The 26,729-nt window shown below is 37.3% G+C and overlaps 1 protein-coding gene across 5 annotated transcripts in view; it reads right to left on the reverse strand.

The window, feature by feature from the left end:
* Positions 1-26,729, reverse strand: part of FGF14 (fibroblast growth factor 14) — a 636,992-nt gene that overhangs the window by 168,351 nt on the left and 441,912 nt on the right. The gene's annotated exons all lie outside the window — the stretch shown is intronic.

Genomic DNA, 26,729 nt, shown 5'->3' on the forward strand with positions numbered 1-26,729 from the left:
CTTCCAAAGCCCCATCTCTTATGGAACTTTGTTCCAGACATTTCAGCATAGCTGTCCAACCCACTCCCCTGATCAAAGGACAATTATAGCTGTTAAATTTTAACTGCTGTTACCACAACCTAGAATAACATTCTCCATTATTTCTATGTCTGCTGGAATCCTATACCTGTGAGCACTAGGGGTATTGTCCTGAATAAAAAACAGTTGTTGCCCTCAAAAAGCTTACATTCTTTTGAAGAAAGAAAGGCAGAACCTGTAATATGGCTTTATGTTAACTGACCATGTGTTAAGTTAGGGTCTTTCTTCTTTGCAAATACATTAACAATTCTTTGATAATTTGCATCATACATTACTCACAATAGCCTCTTGTTGTGCTTTGTACAGAACAGGTACTTAATATTTATTGAGCTGTAGTCACTTTCTGTTTGTTTTTAAAAGAATCTATGTATACACCTGTTTTAGTTTCTCAGCTATATGGTATGTATGCACACACCATATAATGAGCTGGCTTAGCAATAGGGATTTATTGCTCAGTTTCAAAGACTAGAAAACTTGCTTCCTCCCTTGTGTTGGTATCTTCTGCCTGGCCATCAATATTTGCAGTCCGTTGGCTTTCCTGTCACATGGGAACGCACAAGGAGATGTCATCTCCTTTTCCTTCCACGTTCCTTTGACTTCCTCATTCTGGATGGTCCTCATGGCTTCTCTTTCTGTGACCAAATCTTTTCACTTTTAATACAGCCAGATTGGATTAACTAATAACATCTTCAAAGGTCCTATTTACAAATGAGTTCACATCCAAAAACCTAGGGGTTGGAACTTCAACATGCCTTTTGAGAAGGATACAATTCAATCCCCAACAAAGCCTTAAATAGTTTTCAAGACAAATGCATTGTGCTGTTCCTTATTTAACAGTTAGAAGAGCAGAGCATACTTGAGATAAAGTAAATTGGGATTTTGAAGTGGGAACCACTAATGATTGAAAATCATTATCAAATTCTTCTCAAATGATTTTAGCAAAAAAAATCCCTCTAGATAAAAATATATTAAGAAAATGGCTATAGAAAACCCAACTTCTTGGGGAAAATGCTTGAGGAATTCATTAAAGGGAAAGGAAGAAGTAAGGATTCTATTTAATAATTGACCCTAAGCACCAAGGAATAGCCCTAATAGTGTTATCACTGGAATCCTAGTGTAAGGTTTTGCATATCCAGTGTATTTGAATGTTCAGTTGCTACAAGCTCCAGAAGGAAGTTTGATCCCCTGATCTGGATCAGTGGAAAAGCATACCCTTCTAATACTATTTTCCATACTATGCAAACATAGTAGAGACACTTTAGAGCTCCAATACTTCAACATTATCCAAAATTGAACACTAAAATGGCCAAAATGTTTTATCTATTGTTTCGCTTTACTTATTCATCACCAACAAATATTATAATTGCATAATATAACATTCTGTACTTTATCACATCAATTTATTCCTTCTAAATTGAAAATACAAATATTTAAAATTTAAGTACAAATGCAAACTCTATCATTGTAAAAGACAATGGTATACAAAATTCCTGGGCATGTTTACATAAGAAAAAATTCTAATTTGCCCTTTAGTTAGTGACTAAATTCAGAATCCAAATCAACGCATTATTAGTACAACCAGGGTTAGCTTTTGTGATCATAAACAGTGTTACGGTCCCTAATTTATGAATGACTTAATACATTCCTTGCCATGAGTGCAAGTTTAAAGAAGTGGTTATGTTCTGTCTCAATGTGCTGAGGAGCTACTCTGAGTGGCATCCGCAGTATTTATGGTTTGGAGCTGTGATAGTAGGGTTCTGTTGTCAAATTGGCCAAATGGTCTGCTGAGGCAAGCACTGGCTTGACTCTTGCTGCAAGGATATCCCATGACCCCTGCAACAAGATAATCCAATCATCTGAAGGATTTTAAGGAAGAAGAGAGACTCTTTCACTGCTTTGTCAGCCAGCAAGCCTCTCCTGTGGAGTTCGTCTAGACCCTTCATTGGAGTAGGTAGCTTCACAGCCTGCCCAACAGATTTTGGACTCTTCCATCCCCACGGTTGCATGTGACACCTTTATAAATCTTATATTTACAGATCTCTCCTATTGGTTCTGTTTCTCTAGAGAACCCTAACACAGCTTGGTGCCAGGAGTAGTTCTTGAGAAATAGAATCTTAAAAATGGATTTTTATAATTGGTTTTCTACTCTGACTAGACTCAGAAGCACTGTGACTCTGTTTCCAATAAGCAAGATGGCACTGACAGTCCATGGGGTGAGTTGGCAAAAGAGATACTCAAAATATTACCATTAGATTCTGTTAATTATAAGCTTATATGAAACAAGGCTCTGTGTGAGAATGTTTTTGATACCTTACAGAGTTTTGTGGAATTAAGAGGTATAATGATGTTGGCTGGGTATTGTTTAATACACTAGATACACTGATGATGGAAAGGGATGAGCTGAAGTCTTCAAATTTGTACCTTAAGCACCATGAATAATGTAAAAGTTTCCATGTGTGCCCTGAAAAAAATCTTATTTCCTTTGGTCACAGATTTGAGATCTCTGAAAACAAGGCACAGCGCCTCATTGTGGGAGAAGCAGATATATAACAATAAACTAAAATTTCAGTCTCGCAAGGTATCTGCTGTTAAAATAAGGGTTTTGGTTGGAAAAGAATGGGATCCTGAAATGTGGGAGGTGATATATGGCTTGATAATGATGGCAATGGTGAGGGGAGAAGCGATACCTGGAATCTGCTGAGGCTTTCTAGATAAAGCTGTAATGGACTTCCCTAAGGAAACAGCTTTCTGACCTCCAGCCTGCTTTCAGGAAACAGCTTCCTGGCCTCAAATTTTCCCAGAGGAGTTTGCCATCCAGCCTCCACCTAATAAGATTAACACTTCAGTGGCTACTAACCTGTAACCACCTCCCCTGGGGAAACAGTCCTCACTCCTCTGAAGCTACTAATCGTGTTTCACCAGGTGAAACTGCAACAGGATGCCCTGAGATAATTGGCTTAAAAGACACTTCTATTTCTTTTCATGACCCACCCCCACCACCCGTCTTTCCTTCAATACCTAAAGTCCCAACAAATGCTGAAAGATGAGGTACAAAGTGAGGTATTCTATACTCCAAAAGAACTGCATAAGTTTTCCAATCTATATAAGCAGAAATCAGGGGAATATGTGTGGGAATGAATATTAAGGGTGTGGGATCATGGTGAAAGGACTATAAATTTGGGTCAAGGTGAATTTATTGATATGGGCCTACAAAGCAGAGATTCTGCATTTAATGCTGTAGTTTGAGGGGTTGGAAAGGGTATTATCAATTTGTTTGGATAGTTGGCTGAAACGTGGATCAAAAGGTGGCCAATATTACCTGAGGTAGAAATGTCAGAATTGTCTTGGTACAAGGTAGATAAAGGGATCCAGAGGCATAGAGGATATTGGAATGTTAGAGTGGATTTATCAAGTAAGACCTGCTCACACACCCCAGGAATGACCAAAGGACACTTCTTTCACCAGAACCTTAAGAAATAGATTCATGAGGCTAGCTCCATCATCCCTGAAGAGCTCTGTAGTCACCCTCCTCTGTAGGTCAGATATTACTGTGGGAACTGCTGTCACTAAACACAATGGGGATGATTGGCTCCCAAGTTGGCAGAAGCCATGTGGCAACAGTTAATCACCATAGACAAGGTGGACGTGGTCACCATAAAGGAGAGCAGAATGGTAGCAGTCAAAATAATCAGACTTACAGAGACTTGTGGCTTTGGCTAGTAGATCATGGGGTACCTAGAAGATAGATAGGCGGTCTACTAAATTCTTCCTGAATTTATAAGCAGAAGAATTCTAGGTCTAGAACAGAAGTGTAACTTGAATTATAAAAACAGAGAGTCACAGTCCCTTAATCAATTCCCAGATGTGAGCCTGTTTACAGACCCAGAGCCCCTTGAATGATGGGAGGGATAGGTACCATTGGGGAAGGACCCTCTTACACTAACTGTTAACCATTCTCCCAGCCTCCCCCAAGGAGACGTATGGCCTTTTGCCAGGGTGACTGTGCACTGAAGAAAAGGAAATGATTAGATATTTTGGGCATTATTGGACACTGACTCAGAAGTGACACTAATTCCAGAAAACTCAAATTGTCACTTTGGTCCACCAATCACCTTATGGAGGTCAGGTGACTGATGGAGTTTTAGCTCAGGTCCATCTCACAGTGGGTCCATTGGGTCTCCAGACCCATTCTATGATCATTTTCCCAGTTCCAGAGTGCCTAATTGGAATTGAGATACTTAGCAACTGGCAGAATCCTCACATTGGTTCTCTGACTCATGGAGTAAGGGCTATTATGGTAGAAAAGGCCAAGTGGAAGCCACTAGAACTTTCCCAAGCTAGCAAAATAGTGAATAAGAAGCAATATGGCATTCCTGGAAGACTCAGAGATTAGTGCCACTCTTAAGGACTTGAGGATGCAGGGGTGATGATTTGCACACATCCCCATTCAACTCTATTTGGTCTGTACAGAAAACAGATGGGACTTGGGGGATGACAGTAGATTATTGTAAACTTAAGCAGGCGGTGACTCCAGTTGCAGCTGCTGTTCCAGATGTGGTATCATTGCTTGAGCAATGCATTGCCTGGTACCTGGTATGCAGCTATTGATCTGGCAAATGCTTTTTTCTCAATAGCTGTCAGTAAGGACCACTAGAAACAGTTTGCATTCAGCTGGCAAAGCCAGCAGTATACCTGCACTGTCCTGCCTCAGGGGTATATCAACTCTCCAGCCCTATGTTACAATCTTGTCTGCAGGGACCTTGATCATTTCTTCCTCCCATAAGACATCACACTGGTCCATTATATTGATGATATCATGCTGATTGGACCTAGTGAGCAAGAAGTAGCAACTACTCTAGGCTTAATGGTAAGGCATTTGCATATCAGGGGATGGGAGATAAAATAAATCCAACAAAAATACAGTGGCCTTCCACCTCAGTGAAATTTCTAGGTGTCAAGTGGAGTGGAGCATGTTGAGATAACCCTTCTAGGGTAAATAATAAGCTGTTGAATGTGGCCCCTCCCATGACCAAAAAAAAAAGACACAATGCCTAGTTGGCCTCTTTGGATTTTGAAGACAACATATTCCTTATTTGGGTGTACTAGTTGGCCCATTTAGCAAATGACCAGAAAAGCTGCTAGTTCTTAGGGAGGACCAGAATAAGAGGAGACTCTGTGACATGTCCAGGCTGCTGTGCAAGCTGCTCCGCCACTTGGGCCATATGATCCAGCAGATGCAATAGTGCTTGAAGTGCCAATAGCAAATAGGGATACTGTCTGGAGCCTTTTGCAGGCCCTTAGAATTTTGGAGCAAATCCTTACCATTCACTGTAGATAAATATGTTCCTTTTGATAAAGAGCTTTTAGCCTGCTACTGGGCCTTAGTAGAGACTGAATATTTACCCATGGTTAACCAAGTTAACATGAGACCTGAGTTGCCTATCATAAGCTGGGTGTTGTCTGACCCACCAAACCAAAAAATAGGACATGCACAGCAGTACTCCATCATAAAATGGAAATGTTACATTAGACATAGAGTCCTGAAGGCATGAGTACGTTACATGAGAAAGTGACCCAAGTGCCGATGGCCCTGACTCCTGCCACATTACTTTCTCTTTCCCAGACCAGAGCTATGGCTTTTTGAGGCATTCCTTACAGTCAGTTGACTAAGGATGAGAAAACCTGGACCTGGTTTACAGATGGTTCTGCCCAATATGGAGGAACCACCGAGAGAAGGACAGTTGCAGCACTACAATCCTATTCTGGGATGTCCTTAAAGGACAGTGATGAAGGAAAATCCTCCCAGTGGGGCAGAACTTTGAGCAGTGCACCTGGCTGTTCATTTTGCTTGGAAGGTGAACTGGCCAGAAGTGTGTTGTATACTAACTCATGGGTTGTTGCTAATGGTTTGGCTGGTCAGGGACTTGGAAGGAGCATGAATGGAAAATTGGTGAAAAAGAAGTCTGAGGAAGAGGTATGTAGATAGACCTTTCTGAGTGAGTAAAGAACATGAAGACATTTGTGTCTCATATGAATGTTCACCAAAAGGTGACTTCAGCAGAGGAAGGTTTTAATAATCAAGTAGATAAGATGACCCATCCTGTGGATACAAATCATCCTTATTCGTCAGCCACTCTTGTCATTGCACAGTGGGCTCATGAACAAAGTGGGCATGGTGGTAGGGATGGAGGTTATGCATGGGCTCAGCAACATGGACTTCCACTCACCAAGGGTGACTTGGTTAGGGCCACTACTGAATGCCCAATCTGTCAGCAACAAAGACCAACACTCAGTTCCTGATATGGTACCATTCCCCAAGGTGATCTGCTTGCTACCTGGTGGCAGGCTGATTACATTGGACCACTTCCATCATGGAAGACACAGTGATTTTTTCTAACTGGAATAGACACATACTCCAGATATGGGTTGGCATTCTCCGTATGCAATGATTCCACAAAAACTACCATACATAGACTTATGGAATGTCTTATCCACCATCATGGCATTCCACAAAGCATTGCTTCTGATCAAGGAACCACTTCACACCAAATGAATGTGGGAATGGGCACATACTCATGGAATTCTGTGATCTTACCATGTTCCCCATCATCCAGAGCCACTGGTTTGATACAACAGTGGAATGGCCTTTTGAAGACCCAATTACAGTGCCAACTACGTGGCGATACCTAGCAGGACTGGGCATTGTTCTCCAGGAGGCTGTGTGTGCTCTGAATCAGCATCCAGTCTATGGTGTTGTTTCTCCCATAGCCAGGTCCAGGAGTTAAGAGGTGTAAACTCACTATCACCCCTAGTGATCCACCAGGGAAATTTTTGCTTCCTATCCCTAAAACCTTAAGCTCTGCTGGTCTACACATCTTAGTTCCAAAAAGAGGAGTGCTTCTACCAAGAGACATAACAATAATTCCATTGAACTGGAAGTTAAAATTGACACCTGGCCACTTTGGGCTTCTCATGCAACTGAATCAATAGGCAGGAAAGGGGATTACTGTTCTGCCTGGAGTGATTGATCCTGAATGTCAAGAGGAAATAGGACCACTACTACACAATGGAGGGATAGAAGAATTTTCTTGGAATACAGGAGAACCCTTAGGGTGCTTGTTACTCCTACCATGTCCAGTGATTAAAGTCCATGGAAAACTGCGACAACTCAATCCAGGCAGGACTACCAATGGCCCAGAAACTTCAGAAATGAAGGTCTGGGTCACCCCACCTGGCAAAGAACCATGGCCAGCTGAAGTGCTTGTTGAGGGTAAAGGGAAGCACAGTTACAGAAATGAGGACTACTGTGATTCTATTAATATTTCCTCCCTGTTTTGTTAAGAGTATGTTTGCATTTGTACATAAGCAAATATCTTGTTTTCCTCTTATCATATGACATAAGTTGTACTGTTCATGTCATAGTATTTAAGTTATAGGATATGAAGTTTAAGAGTGATTGTTACCTAAGGACTTGAACCCTATTCTGGAGAGATGTAGTGCATTTCTGGTTGTATGCAAGACAACTGAGTATTGTTAGGCAAAACATATGTCTGTTATTGTGTTCTATTTGGAAATTAAACATGTTTCAAGGTGATGTATATAGCTGCCAAGTTGACAAAGGGTGGTCTGTGATGGTTAGGTTCTGGTGTCAACTTGGCCAAGCGATTATGTCCAGTTGTCTAGTCAGACAAGCACTGACCTGATCATTGCTGCAAGGATAGTTCATGGCTGATTGATAAACCAGAAGGCTGATAGGTTAAATCATGTCAGTTGATTGCACCTGTGGCTGATTATATCTGCAATCAACTAAGGCATGTCTCCTACAATGAGACAATCCAGTCAGGTGACGGCTTTTAAGTAAGAAAATGTTACATAGTTAAATCACAATAAAGTATGATCTTCTTTCAGACATTAGAAATGGGATTCTCTAAATTTAAGGGATCTAAATCTCTCAATTTAAGGAATCTAAAAAACAACTACTATTTGACTCATTCACAGAATTTTCACAGCCAGTCAAAGCTATAGCAAGTCATATTAATTTGTACTTATATTATCTGGAATTGAGGATGACAAAAAGTATCTTCTGTGGAAGAACCAAGGGTATCTGTTGAAATTATTGTTTAATAAAATTCAGCATCAAAAGTCTTTCAGTGAACGTTATACTGTAATCAGTATATATCATATTAATCATAGAAATAAGAATGGCAATTTATTAGCTTTCTTTAAAGAAAGTGCAGCACAGTAAAATGGGAACTTTGCATAAAGAAATCACTTTTAATTTTTTAATACATAAGTGCTTTAGGTCTAGGGTGCGTTTACCTAAATGTATTATGCCAAGAAAATACATAGTACAATAAGTGAATTTAAGAAAGTAATTTCACGTGATAAGGATGGATCAATACATTCCAGAGCTGATGCATATTTGTTTAAGCAAATAGTATTCTGAGCAGGTATAAAACTCATTTTGCCTGTTGATATTCTAGAACTATTCCAGACCTCCACCTAATCAGCAGAGTTGGATATATGAATAGCTGGAAGTGGTACTGAAAAATACTTAAAGGCTGCTTTCACTTCAGGAAGGGGCAGGCATCTGAGGGCTACTCTCTTTTAAGTTTCTCTCCTGAATATCTGTCTTCTAGCTACTTCTAGGAGAAGGAAGAATGGCAGAAAACATTTTCTTTTCCTTTTTTTTTTTTTTACCCAGTTCCATTCCCCCAAAGAACCTCCAAACCTCCAGAACAGTAGGGTAAAGATCAGGGAGGAAAAGATATTCAGGGAATACCTATAAATTAAAAGAAATACTGACACCTTCAGCTAGAGAACAGAAAAATTTGGGGAAGAGATTATGAAAAAGATTTTTTAAAATCCTCCTGAAAATCACTGTGAAAGATCCATGAAGGGCAATATAGAATTCGATATTAAATGAGTTAAGTTGTGAGGAGGTATATGTATATTGCAAAACCAAAGCTTCTTCAGAATTTTCCAGTGAGAAGTAGTGCTCTTCATCATTTTTAGTTTCATTTTTCAGGCTTAAAATGAATGGAAGTTCATAACAATTTCCTCAAAGAGTCCTTAATGGCACATCAATCACTACAATTTTACCATACAACAACAGAAATAGATTATTTCACATTGGAAAATAAAGGCAAGTCTTTTGAAGGAAGAATCCTAACCACCTTCTTTTCAAGTGTATTTTCAAAAGCCAAGACATTTGGGCAGGCATTTATTTAGCATCTACTTCACCCCAATCTCTGTGCTGTGAGTGGGAGAAATTAAAGCCAAAAAGGTTACATCCATTGCTGCCAGCATCAGTAAGCCAACAGCAAGACCTAAAACAACTAAGATCTGCAAATAGAAAACTAATGTCTACACTAATTAATACAATAATAAGAATAATAGCTATCATTTCCTAAGCACATACTCTGGACCAGGAACTTTGAGAGCTTTGTTTATATTGACTCATTTAATCCTCATAGCACCTGTATGAGGTATGTTGTATTATTAATCTTACTTTACAGAGGAAGAACCTGTGTCCCAGAGAGGCTGTGATTTGTGCCAGAGTGGCACAATAAGTAAAATATGCAGTTTTGTTATTGAAGGGCCCCATAGTCTCACCTCAAGACCTGTCCACAAACCACTGAGCCATGCTGTGGGTGATCCTGGTGTGCTCAGACCACACAAGATGCTCAGGGCCTAGGGGGGACTCTGACAGGCTGAGAGAGAGTAAATACGATGGGCCTTGGGAAAACCATATAAGAGAATGTTTAACCTGAAGAAAGTAAAGTCTTTGAGGGGCTTTCATGAAAAAAGAAATGGGAATTATTTAGTTTTGCTTTTGAAGACAGAATCAGGATAACTAAGTAGTAGACAGATATCAAGAATGAACATAAATAGGAGCAGTGATTATTATCTGTTTTGTTCACTGCCTTTCATGCAGTAGGTGCTCAATAATTGCTTAATATATTGTGGTAGATTGAATTATGCACTTCAACATCAACAACAGAAAACATGTTTTAATCTTAATCCATGTTCCTTTGGGTATGAACTCATTTGTAAACAGAAGTCTTTAAAGCTGTATTATCTGTTTTGGTGAGGACTCATTGGTAATCATCTTCTAAGATCCCATTTTTGTGGAACAAAACTGAATTAGTTATTAAGAGAGGAAGTCAGTGGAAACCAGAAGAGCAGACATAAGGACCGAGAGACCATTACATGGTGGGAGGTAGAGATGCAAAGCCAAGTAACCCCAGAGATTGCTACAAGCCAGAAACAGAATGCTCCATACTTTGGGAAGAAAGCATAAGACTTTCCTATACCTTGATTCTAGATCTTTAGCCTCTGAAAGAGCGAGCCAATAGATTCCTGTTGTTTAGCCAACCCACTGTGTCTTAGCAGCCCTGACATACTAAAAACAATATAAATAAATTAGTCATTTAAGGAGGGAGAAATTTGCAACAACCTTAGCTGCCCAATGAAAGAACCAGCTCTCCTATAAGGTAATGAGTGTCATGGCATGAAAGTGTTCATAAAGGGGTTGGATGATTTTCTATTAAGATAATTGGGAAGGTAATTTTTACCTTTTGTATTCTAAATTTAGTCTTACTTCATGTTTGCTTTGAAAAAAAATCACACATCTGCAAATTCAAGACAAATATCATGAGGAAAAGCAGAATTCGAAAAATGTCAAGTGATGCTCCATTATTATACGATAAAGACCAGCTCGGGACCTCCACACAAAGTGAAGTGTAGATACTGCTGTCCTGTTCCTCTTCTTCAGGTTGGATCATGAAGAATTAAGGAGAGAGGAAGAGTGGAAATGGGTGAGGGGGGTGAGGAGGATAAAAGGAACCATTTCTTATGAAGTGATTAAGGGAAAACACATAGACCCTGCTTATTAGAGTAAAGGTTTAACAATGGGAATCTATAGCAGTCAAAAGGTTAGGAAGATTTTGGTAAAGTTGTAAAGCAAACTGTGGGTTGTAGAGTTTAAACAAGCCAGGTATATTTTAAAAGGAGTTAGATCTACTCAAGTCTGGAAGAAAATTTATGTTCGATTATTTATTCACTTGCTTTTTTCCGGGTACTTCAATTACCTTTAAATTTTACTTTATATTTTACAAATATAGTTACACAGTCAAAGTTTGCTAATATAATAAGTAATCTAGCTGTTTGGACATGTTATTTTTTGGGTACAGAGTGGGCAGGAGGAAGAGAAGTGGGGGAGTTGATTCAGAATCAGAGCCTCTTTCTGCTTTCCCTCACCACTTCCAGATGGACATTCAAGTCCTATCTCTTCCTTTCCTTTGCTTAAATTAAGTGAAGTTCTGTGGCTTTGGTGTTAGATCCATACTTTTGGCTTACAAAAAAAGGTAAAAATTACTGGGAAAGGCCATACTCAGTGAATACATTCTGGCACACCCTTTTAGAACAAAATTTAACTTCTTTTTTATCCGTATGTGCTCTTTATCCTCACATCCATGCCCTGCTCGGCTCAGTGAAGGAGTTTGCTCTTTACCTAAAAGACTTTCTGAGCTAGAAATGATCTAGCACAGGCCCTAGAAAAAGATCTCAGTGCTCTGGAGAAGAATCAAAGAAATCAGGAAAGCCTGAAACCGCAAAGAAGGACAAGAGCTGGGAGGTATGTAGTCAGACCTCAGTGAATCTTGTCTCAAATGACAATGAAAGACACTAGAAAAATGAAAATCAAAACTTTAAAATACAATACACTCAGAAATACAACTTCACTGCATGTGCCTTAATATTTATAATACAATCATAATGTATAATTGTATGCGTTTTATATAATAATTATATAGTATAACAAAATTGTGTGGGGACTAGGAATTTTAACTTTTCTTTTTTACCAGTTTTAAAGTCCTAGTTCAGTCCTTTAGCATACATGTATGAAAATAAAAGCTGTTCATTTCATTTGCAATCCATGCAAAAGCTATGTTAAGACCCAAATCTACTAGGAAGTTTAAAGCATGTTCTTTCTTATGGAATTTACAATTTTATGTGGACATCAAGTTGGATTATATAAAAAACATGCCACTAATAATAAGAGACATAAATATTACTGTACATTAGCATCACTGGACAAAGAAGACAGCTATCCATTAGGATGAACAAAAATATATGGTTTGGACATGAACACTAAGAGCAGGCCATTCTAGTTCAGGTTAAAGAAGGCTTCAGAGAGGATGTGGGATTTCAGCTGAGCCTGAGAATATGGTCAGGATGTGGATTATGGAATGAGGTGGAGGCTTTCCAAATAAAGGGAAAGTTCTCAAGGAAGAGAAGTCCAATGCATTTTCTAAAGACCTTTAGACGGAAGGGATAACGGAAGTTAAAGCCGATGACAATCTGCAGGCAGCTCTGGACATGCTTGAAATTCAAGCATTAAACAGTGGGAATTTAGTGTGTTCTGTTTTTTTTTTTCTTTATTAAGAAATTAGCTGACAATATGACATTTTAAAGGACATTATCAACTACAGATACAAGCAAACTCATATTCTTCAAATACAGAATGCTTGGTTAAACAAATTTTTAAATTTTATCCTGAAGAAAAAAATGTACTTGATTGTGATTTCAAACTTCCAAATCCAAATTTTCAAGCCCCTTCTTAGAGAATGTTAGCATCGGGGGTTGGGATACATATATTGTTCTGATTGGGTGCAGTCTAGTTTTGAAAACATTTAATCTATGACATTAAGTGATTTCAAGACCATACCTACTGACATTTCCACGGGATATAAATTTAAATAATATTTTAACCAACTTTACTCTGTTGCTTCACAATTGGAAGATATGTAACAAAATGATTAATAGAAAACCACAAAGCTTTAAATCCTGACCAATTTATTTTTTTGAAATGTGCTTATGAAGTTAATCAAAACAGCATCTCCCTGATCAACTCAAAGACAGATAACTTGAAAAGCCTGCTTCTTTTCAAGATTACCTTCTGATAAACAACAACAATAAAATTTAGGAAAAAAAAAGTTTCTTGAACTTTTTTTGAAGTTATGTTTTCACTAACTTATGTATAGTGGTGTGAAATATAAATTAAGAGATAAAATTTACCAACCATGATTAATGATTTAGAGACCAAACAGGGCTGATTGAAAAGAAAGCTGTGTAGACATAGAGGAGAGTATTCTGAGCTAAAATTCCTGCCTCCCTAGAGAGCTGTTGTTTTCTTCATGTACTAACATGACTGAAGAAATGAATTTGATTTAAATTTTCTCTTTTAACATAAGCATTGTAATCTATTTCCCAGATTTTAAAGTTTAAAGGAATTAAATAATTATTTTTAAGCCTCTAAGTTTTAATCATGTGATGCAGAAATAAATAGAAAGGATACAACCAAATATGTTTATAAAACTAGTCTCGGGGGCAGTGCAACTGTAGCTCAGTAGCAGAATTCTCGCCTGCCGCACTGGAGACCCAGGTTCAATTTCTGGAGCCTGTCCATCCAGCAAATCATCAAACTGATGTTTCATCAAATAAAAAAAAGGAAAAGGAGTTTTACTACATGCTTATCTGACTTCGGGAATTTCAATGGACATTATTTATTTCAGTCTTTAACACAACCTATATAATAGATGAAGAATTCTTGGATCTGAGAACATACATAATTTGCCTATTTTTGCCCAATTAGTGATAAATGAAGTTGACTCTAAATCCTTGATGAACTGAGTCCCAAAGGTGTCTTCCCTTTGTGATGTGCTTTGGTCTACATACACATATCATTGTTGTTGTTGTTTAATAATATCTTTATTCAAACTATTTCCTCTGTTTCTCTACCTCTCCAAGCTTTACCTTCAAAGTACCCCACTTTTTGAAGTCTCCTTATTCTTCCTGTGGGAATTCATTTCTTTGATTTAGGTGATTTACCAAACCAGCTTTGTTGTGTTTTATAGTTGCTTTAATAAATCAAACAACTATATCAAATGTCATTGTTAAAGTTCTAATATAAATCTTGATTTATGAAAAGGCCTGCGAGCAAGGTAAGAAATGCCTACATGCAGATTTCAGGGCCTTCCTTGAGAGGAGATCTGGGAATTCTTATGATGACTCTTTCTGTTCTCACCAGCCCACAGCTGTAGAATACCGACAAATTATATTTGTAAAAGGCATTTCCCGGTTCACCTGAGAAAACAGTCTTCCTCTGAAATGGCCTAATGATGACTGCTCAGGACTCATGAAAATCTTTGCATCTGCTTTGCACTGCAGTGCGCCAGGGAGAGCCATTCATTGACTGCTATTCATCAAAGTCCCTCCTTTAAAAGGTGATCTGCATTTTATATGGTCCTCTCAGAAAGTCAGAACTTTAATAAAATTGGAACTAAATAAAAAGAACTTTCAAATCTCAGAGAGGACAGCATAAAATACATTACAACACCACTATGGGTTGCAACAATACTGTACCCCCAGATAGTGTCCAAGTTGAAACAAGGTGTTTCCCAGTCTGAAAATAGAATTCACACTTTCGGACATTTGTGAAAGCAGACGGTTGTCAAGAGGGGATCTGCAACGGAGGGCTGCCCTGGGGACACCATGCACAGCAACAAATACAAGCCTAGAGGCTCATGTGCTCCTGCCAGCTTTCTGCTCCACATCTGCAGGAACTGCCTTTGACACTTTGGTGTTTGGGGAAGGCAGCAGGGAAAAGGAAAAGAGCAGCTTTTGGAGCAAAGATGGAGTCCATTGCTCCTCTTGTAGGTTCTATGAGTTGGATTAGATGCTTCACCTTTCAGGATCACGTTTCCTCATCAGTAAAAAGACCAGGGGAATAATGTTCTGCCCCCCAAAGTAAGATCAGTAAATATCAGGGATATACTGGCTCCAGAGGATAAGGAAAGGTAAGGTTTTTGCCACCTCTTTTGCCATTAATTTTTACAGCACCTTTCATAGGAATTCAAATTATAATAATCCATCTCCAAATCTTTTGTGAAATTGAACGCATTTATTCTGTGAGGTAGGTATTTTGTCTGGGGAGATACTCCACCCTCTGTTTAGTGCCACTTCAATGAGAGCCCTCCAGGACCACTCTCCCCACTGGCTCCTCACAGTGTTATTTCTCTGAGTGGGAAATAACCCAGGCTCCGAGTGCTTCCCCTCTGAGATGGGGCCCCTTGTCACCCAGAGTTCAGGGAAACATGTCAGAGGTGCCTCCTTCTGAAAAGCACCCCCATGCCTAGAAATAATACCAGATGCATTCTTCTGTCTTTCCTCCTTTCTGTGCATTCACACAGGACGTCCTTCATGCTCTGCTCCTTACCTCCCAGTAGGTAATGACAATGGTGCTTGGAATGACAAGAAAAGCCAGCATTTAATCATTGCTCACTATATGAGTAAAGCATAATACAAAGAACTTTATAGACACAACTTCACACCAGCCTTAGAAACCCATATTAATCCATCATTATTACCTAATTTTATTATTTTAAATGCATATGTATAATTTGAGCCTTAATTGGATAAGGAATTTGACAATGGTCACATAGTAATTAAGCGTTAAATCTGGTTTGACCCCTATTTTCAAGGCTGTGGGATGGAATTGTAAATAGTTACTAAATTTTAATTTAACCCCAAGTCATAGAGGCACAGAAGGATATTCTAATCTATCTTCTGATGGGGGCATATAGGGAATAGAGGAAGAAGATTACGGATGAGTGTTACATTACTTCTAAGTGCAGAGAGTGTGAGTGTGAGTGTGTGTGCGTGTGTGTGTGAAAGAGAGAGAGAGAGAGAAAAAGAGATTGAGACAGACAAAAGTCAGAAAAATTATCCAGTGATTTGTTAGGATTTGCTCACAGAATAATTGATATGTATCAATAGCTCAGAGGCTCAGATTTACGATATATAGAGTTTGCACAGTAGGGAAAAAAAATAATAAGGAAATGGACAAGCTATAGTCAATGTGAGGTTGTAAAAGGAAGTTTCTTTTACATGGTTCTTTTCTCTCTCTTTTTTTAAAGTGTCCTTATACAAACTCTTGATTTTCCCCTAAGAAAAAGTGTGTGTACCCAGTATTACATAAAGCCTTTTGATACAAAGATTTCCACAAAAGCTCTCTTTGAACGTTGTTGAAAAAGTGTTTTAGAGACAGAGGAAAATGGCCTCGCCCTTATTGTTTTCCACTTAGCTACATACATTATTTGGGCATAAGAAAAACCTTAGTAAAAGCTAATGAAGATCAAGACATTCTTAATGTGATCATTCCCTTGACAGCAGAGAGGAAGTTCCAAAACTTTGCAATTATGTGGACCATTGAACTTGTGACGTGCAAGGAATTAAACTTGTTATGACTCATTACCATGACCCCCAAATACCCTAAACCCACTGTCATCTGGCTTAAGGGGAAATGAATTTATAGCGAACAATGAGATACTTTGTCCCTGAATTTGTTCTGAAATCTCCAGGAGCAAAATATAAAGTTAACAGTGGTCTGACTTCAGCACAGTACAGTGAAAAACACTGGGGTTCAACCATTTACTAGCTGTGTGATTTGCAGTAAATCACAGACTCCCTAGTTTCTCTGTAAAATAGACATAAAAATACTTTAGTGAATGTCACAGGATGCCATATGAATCCCCTACATTATTTTAAAGGAGTGAGCAGTCATCAAGAAATAAGGCTGAAAAGGCAGGTAGATTTCCAAATCTTAGGAGTTCTGTTAAATACATTAAACAGTGATTTTTATCCAAAAACTGGTAGGTCATTAAATTAAAGTATGCAAGTGATAAGATCATAGGTGGACGTTTAAAGTATCGCTCTGTTTGCTCTACTGGTGGGAATGATGCATGCAGTTAAAATACTGTTCCGGTGACCAGGCTACAGATGGCCATGCCTTTTTTCTCTGAAGTGGGAGCAGTGACAGTGACAAATACCTAGGTGTTTAGAACCATGTAGGAGGTAGAACTGGTAGGATGGGTTTTAATAGAGGTTTGCTCTTAGCATTGCCTGCCTGCTATGCTTAAAACTGGCCTTTGCCTCTTTTAAATAGCTATTTCCTGTTCATATTGTTCATTCATCACCTACTCTGTCCAGTACTCCCTCTAGCAGGTCTTTCCTGGCTCCTGCACCTACAGCTGCGTGAACTAAGTCTGCATTTTGTTCTCACAATACCTTATGGCAAAGTTCTGCTGTTGCAGTGATTGTGTTGTATTGTGACTACATACCTGTTCATGTGATTACCTTGCTGGGGTTGGCACAATAATGTGCCTCTCCCCCAAGGATGTCCAAGCCCTAATTCCTGAATGAATACCTTGAATATGTTACTTTACATAACAAAAGGAATTTTTCGTACATCATTAAATTAGGGGTCTTTAAATGGGAAGATTATTCTGGATAATTTGGGTGGGTCTAATATACTCAAGAAATCCTAAAAGGCAAGTAAGAGAGAGAGAATTGTCAGATAAAGCTTTGCTGGCTTTGAAGAATGAGGAAAGGGTCATGGTCCAAGGAATGTGGGAGGCTTTCAGAGCTGGAAAAGACAAACAGATTCGCCCCTAGAACCTCCCAAAGAAACACAGCCCTGCCAACACCTTGATTTTAGCCCAATGAGACCCATGTCAGACTTCTCACTTACAGAACTATAAAATAAATTGGTTTTTGTTTTAAGGCACTAAATAGATGGTAACTTGTAACAGCATCAATAGGAAGTGAATACATTTTGCACTAGACTGTTAGCATTTCAAGAATTGGGACTTAATTTCTTTAACTCTCTATCACAAACAAGAGGCAAGCACTCTGAGTTTTTTAAAGTACTTTCACTGAATACAACACCCTCTCCCAACTTTTCCTGTCCTTTTTCTAGCACCTCTCCCTTTGTAGAAATATGGAAAGATATTTAAGAAATGTCAATATAACAGGCTTATTTGCATTTGGAATATCCCTTTGTAGTGTTTAAGATGATTTCACATACCTTAACTCAATTTCCTAACTCCTGTTAAGATCGGATTGTATCTACATTATGATTAAAATAATGTTCAAAATGTATATATATGGGAGAGAATGTGGGAAAATGAAAACATTTGTGTGAGAGTAGTAAAATGTTAAATTTGATCCTATATGACTGTTGTAATGATAGTTTGTATTGCTCACTGGTGCTTCTAATTAAAGAAGCGCCACCTACATAGATCATTGACTTGCAAAATATTAGTGGCAAATAGTATCTCAGGAATTATCTGTGACTCCAACAAACCTCACAGTTTTCAGGGGGAGTAACTGAAACCCATCCTTGTCCAAAGTTGCAGAAAGTAGCATCTGAAACACAAAGCCCTACTTCCACACTGGGCGCCAGCACTAAGTAGACCAAGTTGACTCTTATTTTAATCTATTATCCGTATCATGATGCTCTTCATAACACATTATATTGCTTAATATACATCCTGTTGATAATCCTGCTATTAATCAATTAAAATGGGTACTCAGTTGTGAAATTGTGCTTCTAAAACTATCAATAAGGATTTTGGATATTTAATAAGTTGTTCTTCATTTAAAGATTCAAAGAAAAGGGAAGATGGGAGGAAGATTCTACTCAATTAGTAACAATGGTAGAAATAATTGAGGCTGCCAAATGTATTTACATCTCTTTACTTTTCTACTAGTCACCTTTTAATTTTGCATTTCTAGCACAATTTTTATTTGCATCACTGAGAACCTAGTATGGAAAGAGGAAAAGACATTAACTCTAGGATAACTTGGAACAACAAAGTAAAATATATTATAAAACCTTTCCTATCCATTTAAGGACCACATAAAGAATATTAAATATAGTATATAAATTTATTTCAAACCATTAAATCTGGTTTGAAATTTGGAAAATAAATTATTTCCTTACTCTTCTATAACTCAACTTTTGACACTCAATGTTAGTATCTGTCGCTGAACTTCTCAAATTAAAGCATAAATGTACTTCCTTTTGCTATAATTTTGATGTAGGAATATGCTTCAGAGACCTTCACACACTGTTAATTTCCTAATGACTGCTTGGGGAGGATCATTTTACTTTTTCAAAATTATGTTGTCATTTTTTAAAGAGTTCATTGAATCTTCAACAATTTATAAAGTCTGATAATTTGATTTCCTTTCAAATCAAATGCCACGAGTTCTTTACAAGTATAAAATAAGGTCATCAATTTCACTACATAATTCCATTAGGAAAGGACTTTATGCATTTCTTACCCATGTCCCCCTTTGACTCTTCATGCTCATTCATTCGGTTTGGCACTATAGAAATGCTTTTATTCTTATCCTGTACATAAACATTGCATGTTCTCTCAAGTCAGGCAGAGAATCATCCAAAATTGTGAAACCTTTTTAAAGTTAGATGAAAAATAATTACTCTCATTAGAAGGGGCACTGAGGTACAACACAACTGTCCAAGAGAAGTAACTTAAGCAAATTAAAATCTAGAAGGCAAAAAGTCATCAATTTGTAAAGACTAAAATTTCATACTTTGCATCAGCAGCTAGAAAGGGCAACATGTGGTGTCTGGTGTTCAGAAGACTGAAAATTGGAGGGGGGATTTGAATATATACAAATACAGGGTGCCCAGACTATATTCTGTAGCACCCCGCTCCAGCAATTCTCAGAGAAGTAGAGGAAAGTGGTCATGTTCATTTATGAGTCTCAGAGATGTCGCTTCAAAAAGCACCAGATAAGCAAGAATTTCTTCGGCATATTTCATTCTCATTAATTTCGGAATTTGTATTCTTCTCAATAACATATTTTCATTGTTTGAAAATAGTTTAAATTATTACTAAAATTAAATTTGATACTACAAAAGCCATATATGTTTACCCTATGGGTTCTTATTCCTCCACCACTGCTTTATTCCTCAACGGTATCCATATCCATTCGCAAAGCATGCAGAAAACACTTTTCTCTACTTTTGAGGTGGAACAATAGTGGTCTCTGATCATTTTTCTCTTTTTGTGTCCATGTCACCAAGTCAATCCTCAACTAAACATTTTGCCTATTTTTCAAATCAGTCCCCTATCTGACTGCACCTCTTCCATGAGTACGAAGTTTAAAACTATCCCTAATGCACCTCACACTAAGGCGCATTGCTGTATTGCCTAACATTCAAACTTCCGTTTCTATTTTCACGGTATTCCACATTTCACCTGGCTCATCTAGTATCACTCTCCAGTCATTACACTTTTACTGAACAATGTTTATGGATCTTATTCACAGACTTTTGTTCTAATATTGAGATCTTCTCACAGTCATGATACCATAGTAGAGAAAACCTATGCTAGTTGAGATGCAGCAAAGGTTGCCAAAGAAGATATTAGTGCTTTGACAAAGGGGTATTTCATGGAGAGGAGGTCCATTCTTCCCTGTCACTTTGAGATGCAAAAAGAGAAGAGAAATGAAGTCAGACCCTTTCTTACAGACTGAGAATAAATGTGTTTCACTCTACATGCCTATATGCATGTACACTGGCAGACACGTGTGTATCTGTGTGTTTTTTATTTGAAATGATGCAATGTTCTATCATACAGTACATCAACAAAATGATTATGACTAAGCATGAGAACATAAATAGGGGATTTCACCTGCTGGGGTTTTATCTATATTTTGGTGTTTCTTTATTTATAAAATAATATGATTGAGCTAGATAATTTTAAGCACTCCTAGGCAAGACATCGTAAAGTAGGCTTTAGCACAAATAAAGAAAAAAACCAATAGCCTATTCTTCCTTTCCTCCCAGCTCAGATGTCTGAACTGATTATTATATTAATAGTCTTAGAAATGAGATCAGAAACATGATGTGCTGGGAGATGTGTAGTTATGCATGTGGAAGAGGAGGAGGTCTTTGATCAATATATAAATGGAAAGATTGTGCCCAGGTTCGGAGTTTGCACCCACTCATTATATGTACACCCAGAGTTAGACAATTTATGAAGCTTTCTCACACACATTATCTAATTTTGAGTCTGACTTGTAAGGAGCTAGAACAGATGCAATTATATTCACTTATTTGGCATTGATGCTGAAGATTAGAGCAACTGAGTCACTTATTCAAAAACAAACATTCCTAATCTGACAGACCTCTGAAAGACCAAGGCAGTCCAAGGGATGGCCTAAGCTAACACCAGATCAAGATGGACACAGTTTTCAATTAGGAATGTTCCAATTTTTTGTCAGGACTACTCAGGTCTCTCTAGACTGATTTTGATTAAGAATGAATCTGTTGCCCAGGGTTATAGCAACCTGGAGAATGGGCTCTGTAGTTTCACCTTACTTGTAAACTTTAAAAGCTAAGCCAAAATTAGACCATTATATTGCTCTTTTTTAGGTAAGCCCACTGCTGTTTCACATTGTAGAAGATCATGTGATAATTTACAACTTTGTTGCTGTTAGCAACTGCCAAGGAATGAATTTGGAGAATGAAAAAATAACCTGATTTTTACAATAGAACACAAAAGACTTAAAATAATTCCAGCTGGCAGTATTAGCAATATAATAGCATGACACATATAATATACAAAAGAGGTCTATCTAAAAACAATTATTGATAAAAATATCCATCTTTGCCCCAGATTGTATTAGAAATTAGAATTGAAAATTAAAATTGAGTCACTGGATGATGTTCCAAAAGATCAAACAAAATGAAAAGCTGGCCAAGAATTTTCTTCCAATAAATTCAAATGACTTACAAGAAAATTTAGAGCTGGGAACTTGATTATAACATATACCACAAAATCTCTCTCAATTTTTGTTGATATACTGATTTTATTTTATATCCAGGGAATAGTGACCAAAAATAGGAGACAAACAAACTTCTGAATAGCCAAAAACTAAAGCTAAACAAAATAAACCCAGTTGTTTTGTAAGACATTCACCTTAAAAGAATAAGCATGCAGAAGGGGTACAAGTAAAAATATGAAAAACTAATCAACATGCAAATACTTAAGCAAAGAAAGCTGGTGTACTTATATTAATAGCAAAGAAAGTAAACATCAAAGCAAAAAGCATGAAATTATAACAAAGGTGTTAGTCTATCAAGAAGATATGGTAAAAAATTTTACATTAGCCTATGAAAAATAAAGGCAAAATCAACAGACTAAGAGAGATATAGACAAAAACACAATTATAGTGGGACATTTTTAATACAGCTGCCTCAGTAACTGACAGAACTAGAAACACAAAAACCAGTTTTGTATGAAACAGGAAACTTGAACTACATAATCAACAAATATTATTGTTATTGACATACATAAAATGCTATTCTGGAAAATGAAAAAAATAAACATTTTTTTTCCAACTTACATGACTCATTTCCAAAATTTGTCTAGAATTACACAGAATTTGTTCTCAGATTACAGTGGATTTAATCTAGAAATTTAGGGATTTATTCTTATAAAACGATAACTAGAAAAATTCCTAAGTATCTGAAAATTAAGTCAGTACTTCTAAATAATAATTATATTAAAGAAGAAATCATTATGGAAATTAGGAAATAATTTATTGTGTGAAAATTAGAATGTAACACAGCACAACTCTGCAACTGAGCTGAAGCCATGCTTGTAGGAACTTCACAGCCTCGTACGCATGTTTAAATTTCTTTAAGGCTGAAAATCAACAAGTTCACTATTTGTCCTCTCAAGAAGTTTAAAAAAAAAACAGCAAATTTAATCTACAGAAAACAGAAAAAATAATACATTTAAGAATAGAAATTAATAAATGCAAAAATATGCAGTAGGAAAAATAAATTAAGTAGAAGTCTTTTTAAAAGACTAATAAAATTGGAAACACCCAAACAAAGCAGTTTAAGGAAATAAAAAAGAGAGAAAGTTATCAATATCAGAGAAAAATGGGACACGACTACAGATCCTATGAAGTATCACTAGAGATAACATAAATGAATATTCAAACACAATGTTAAGTTAAAGAAGCCAGGCACAAAAAGTACATACTTAATGATTTCATTTATCTAAAGTTTTGAAATAGGCAAAACTAATACATTGTCTTAGAAGTCAAGAGAGCTTCTGGCTTTAGGGTTTATCGATTAGAAAGGCACAGGAGTGAGGCTTTTGGGGTCTTTGTAGTGTCCTAATCTTGATCCAGGTGGGTTTTACACAAGTGTGTTCACGGAATGAAAATTCACTGAGTTACATATGATTTGTGCACTTTTCAATGTCCATGTTATACATCCATAACATATTTACTTTTAAACTTGAAATAGCATTTTGAATGTAAAAATGGCTCGAAAACTATGAAATAGAACTAGACATCAAACATGTCATCTTCAATACATAGTCAGTTTGTAAATCCTCCGAAATGTTATAGTCTAGGAATTTTTTACATTGTGTGGAAAACATTGAGAGGACTTCCTAATTAACAGAAAACAAATGTCTTTATTTTAAAGAAAGAAAATTTTGGAATTGACAAAATGATAAATCACAACTTTTCCCAAATGTTTGGGAAGAAAGTTTATTCTATTAAATTGTCTCCCAGATTTTATGCAGGTCTTATGAAGCAAGAAAATATGAAGAAATCCTTTCTGAAATAAATAGGGAGGACTTTTCCACAATTAAACGAAAACATGGATAAAAAAGAAAAAGTGGTGAAAGATAAACTAAGGCCATAATTCTTAGCATAGTCCTTCCACTTCCCAAGTGGTGACTTTCAACCCTGATTAAAAAGAATGTTCTTGTAACTAGCCCTTGGCACATTTTTCTTATTCATTATCATAGAAAACTCCAGAAAAGGAGGCCATCATACTATAATGGAGCAGCCTCTGTACTTATATCCAAAAGCCAGGGTTTTAATCCTACTACTACAATACTCACTATATGATCAGAAAAAAATTATTTAACATCAACAAGCATCAGTTTTTTCACATGAAACATAGGGATGATAATGTTTACTTTAGAGGATTTGTGTGATGCTCACAACAGATAAAGGTCAAGTTTGAGGAAGTAAAAAATTGGTTGACATGTATTCTTGGAACTGTAGGAATATCCCAGCTTTATTAGTCTATCAACATCCTTAAATTATTCAAGGCAAGAAATATTTAAAAGAGGATCAGATACATCTAGTAACTCTGCCAGGGAAATCAAACAAGAGTATACAAGGTGCCAACCTCAAGAATTCTGATGGTGGACAGCATTTTCCACATTTCAGAGGTTTCTCTCTCCCTCTTTCTAATATTTTTTTTCCATTCTCCTGTTCTGTTCTATTTTTAGCTTCCTGATGTTAAATATGCCAATTTTAAGGTTTGCTTTATGGTGTCCAGAGGTATATGAATGAAAGGGACTCATACAGTTTTTAAAATTATACCCTTTTGTATTATGCAGTTTCATAATTGCAACTCAAAACACCATATCAGGATATGCAATATACCACACATTGACATTTTTTTCTCATGAAAAAAGGCGATAGCAGCCAGTATTGGCATAGCCACCACTAAACGAGCATGTTTAATCAAACCACTTCTGTATAATGCACTCTTGAAATGGAATCACCTTGGATTCAAATGCTGTAACCACAGAATAACCAACTTCCTGAAGTCATAAAGGAATCCTCTTGCCTTATAATCATTTTCTTCACTAGGAAAATAACTATCTGCTGAGTTTTTTAGTAAAGGGTATTTTTCTTGCTCCAAATCCTGTCATGATTTTTGAGAATCTGAACTTTCAATGACTGACTACTAATCAGAAGCATATTAACCTATCCTTCTTTCAAAAGCGGTACTTTGAACAAAAATCCAATAGCTTTTGTTCTATGTTTGAGTCATTTGACTTACTAACATTGAGGCCCTCACTTATTTAGTGTTTCTCCCTTTCTTCCAAAGGAATCTTGATGTCATTGACAATTCTGATGATCTCACATCCAGTGGTTTTATTTTTTCTAGTCCATCCAATGAAGCTATCTAGATTACTTTTTTTACCAATTTCTGTTTGACATTATTTTATTTTTCTTTCTGGCTCTCTTGAAATGCATTCTAATTGGCATACATGAGTGAACTTAGGAAGATGATGTGCAGGTTTTTTTTGCTTTTTTTTTTACATGGGCAGGCACCGGGAATCCAACCCGGGTCCTCTGGCATGGCAGGCGAGCGTTCTTGCCTGCTGAGCCACTGTGGCCTGCCCTGATGCGCAGTTTTTGAGGAATATATTTAACATTACTTAACAGGACTTGAAACTGCAGATGCAAAATACCCACGAGGCACTCTGCCATTCGTTTCAGTGGCAGGTGGAGGCTATGGTATGAATAAGTGCACCTGTGTAGGTCTGTCTGGGTGAGGTCATTCATTTTAGTTACAATTTTCCCAGGTTTGGCATTGTTTCTATATTTCCTCACTGAAGATTTATTTGCTTCAAATGGGTTTTATCTTGATTACTAGTGTGCTGGTTTAAAACTATCATGTACCTCAGAAAAGTATGTTTTAATCCTGACCCAATCTTGTGGGGGCAGCGTTTCTTTTAACCCTGACTCAGTATCGTAGGGTGGAAACTGTTTCTGATTAGACTATCTCCAAAGAGATATTGCCCGCTAATTGTGGGTGTGACCTTTTGATTAGATGGAGACGTGACTCCACCCATTCAAGGTGGGTCTTGATTCATTTATTTGAGTTCTTTAAAAGGGGATACATGCTGGAGTGCCGACAGAGAGAGCCAAAGCAGATGCTCAGAAAACAAATACTTCAGAGCTAACACGAGACCCAGACATTAGGAGATGCAGGGCCCAGAAGATGTCATCATGCGCTTTCCCATGAGATACTAAACAGGCCAGAACCCAGAGTTATGTCTCAGAGGAGCTAAGTGAAGAGTCACAGATGTAGAGAGGAAACCAGGAACAAGGACCAGCAGATGCAAGCCTTCCAAAATCGACCTTCCTTGAGCCAAGGTATCTTTTCCTGGATGCCTTATATTATATTGATAGCCTTAGAACTGTAAACTTGAAACTTTTTAAACTCCTTTTTTAAAAGCCATTCCATTTCTGGTATATTGCTTTTCGGCACCATTAGCAAACAAATACACCTAGTGTATACGGGGTCGCAAGTATTCAAACTATAAAATGAAAGAAAAAATCCTGTGCAGTGCCAACACCAGGAGAATGTTATGACACTTTTTAGGTAAATCAAGAATTTGGTCTTTGGAAGAACTGAGTTCTTAAATACCAAGAGACATTAAACTGACTTGAAGTAGAAACTTTAGTAGGCATCTTATTTTTTTCCACTTCAATATTCAGATCTATGAATAAAGGAAAATTGCAGATTTTATCTACCCAAAGACGGGATAAGGTAACTAGGACATGAACACACACACACACACACACACACACACACACACACACACACACACACAGATAAGAGCACCATTAACTGCAATTGTTTAAAATCTGGATAACAGATACAGATTGTATTTGTTTGCATTAAAAACTATAAAGGATAGAATAATAATTAACCAACTTTTTCAGGCCATATTTAGTGAGCAGCCAAAGGATGCATGGAGTCTAAATAAATCTGGAAATACCGGGGACAAGGCATTGTGTTCTCAGACACTGAGAACAGACCAACGAGAGGGCAGTTTTATCTGTGGGTGGCTTTTTCATGTAGAATGTAAGCCTGGTGGCAAAGAAACTTAGCTCTGTCTCTCTTTTCTAAGACTGAGCCCACGAGGGATTCT

Source organism: Tamandua tetradactyla, chromosome 4 (assembly GCF_023851605.1).
Source record: "Tamandua tetradactyla isolate mTamTet1 chromosome 4, mTamTet1.pri, whole genome shotgun sequence".
In the NCBI taxonomy this organism is placed as follows: Eukaryota; Metazoa; Chordata; class Mammalia; order Pilosa; family Myrmecophagidae; genus Tamandua; species Tamandua tetradactyla.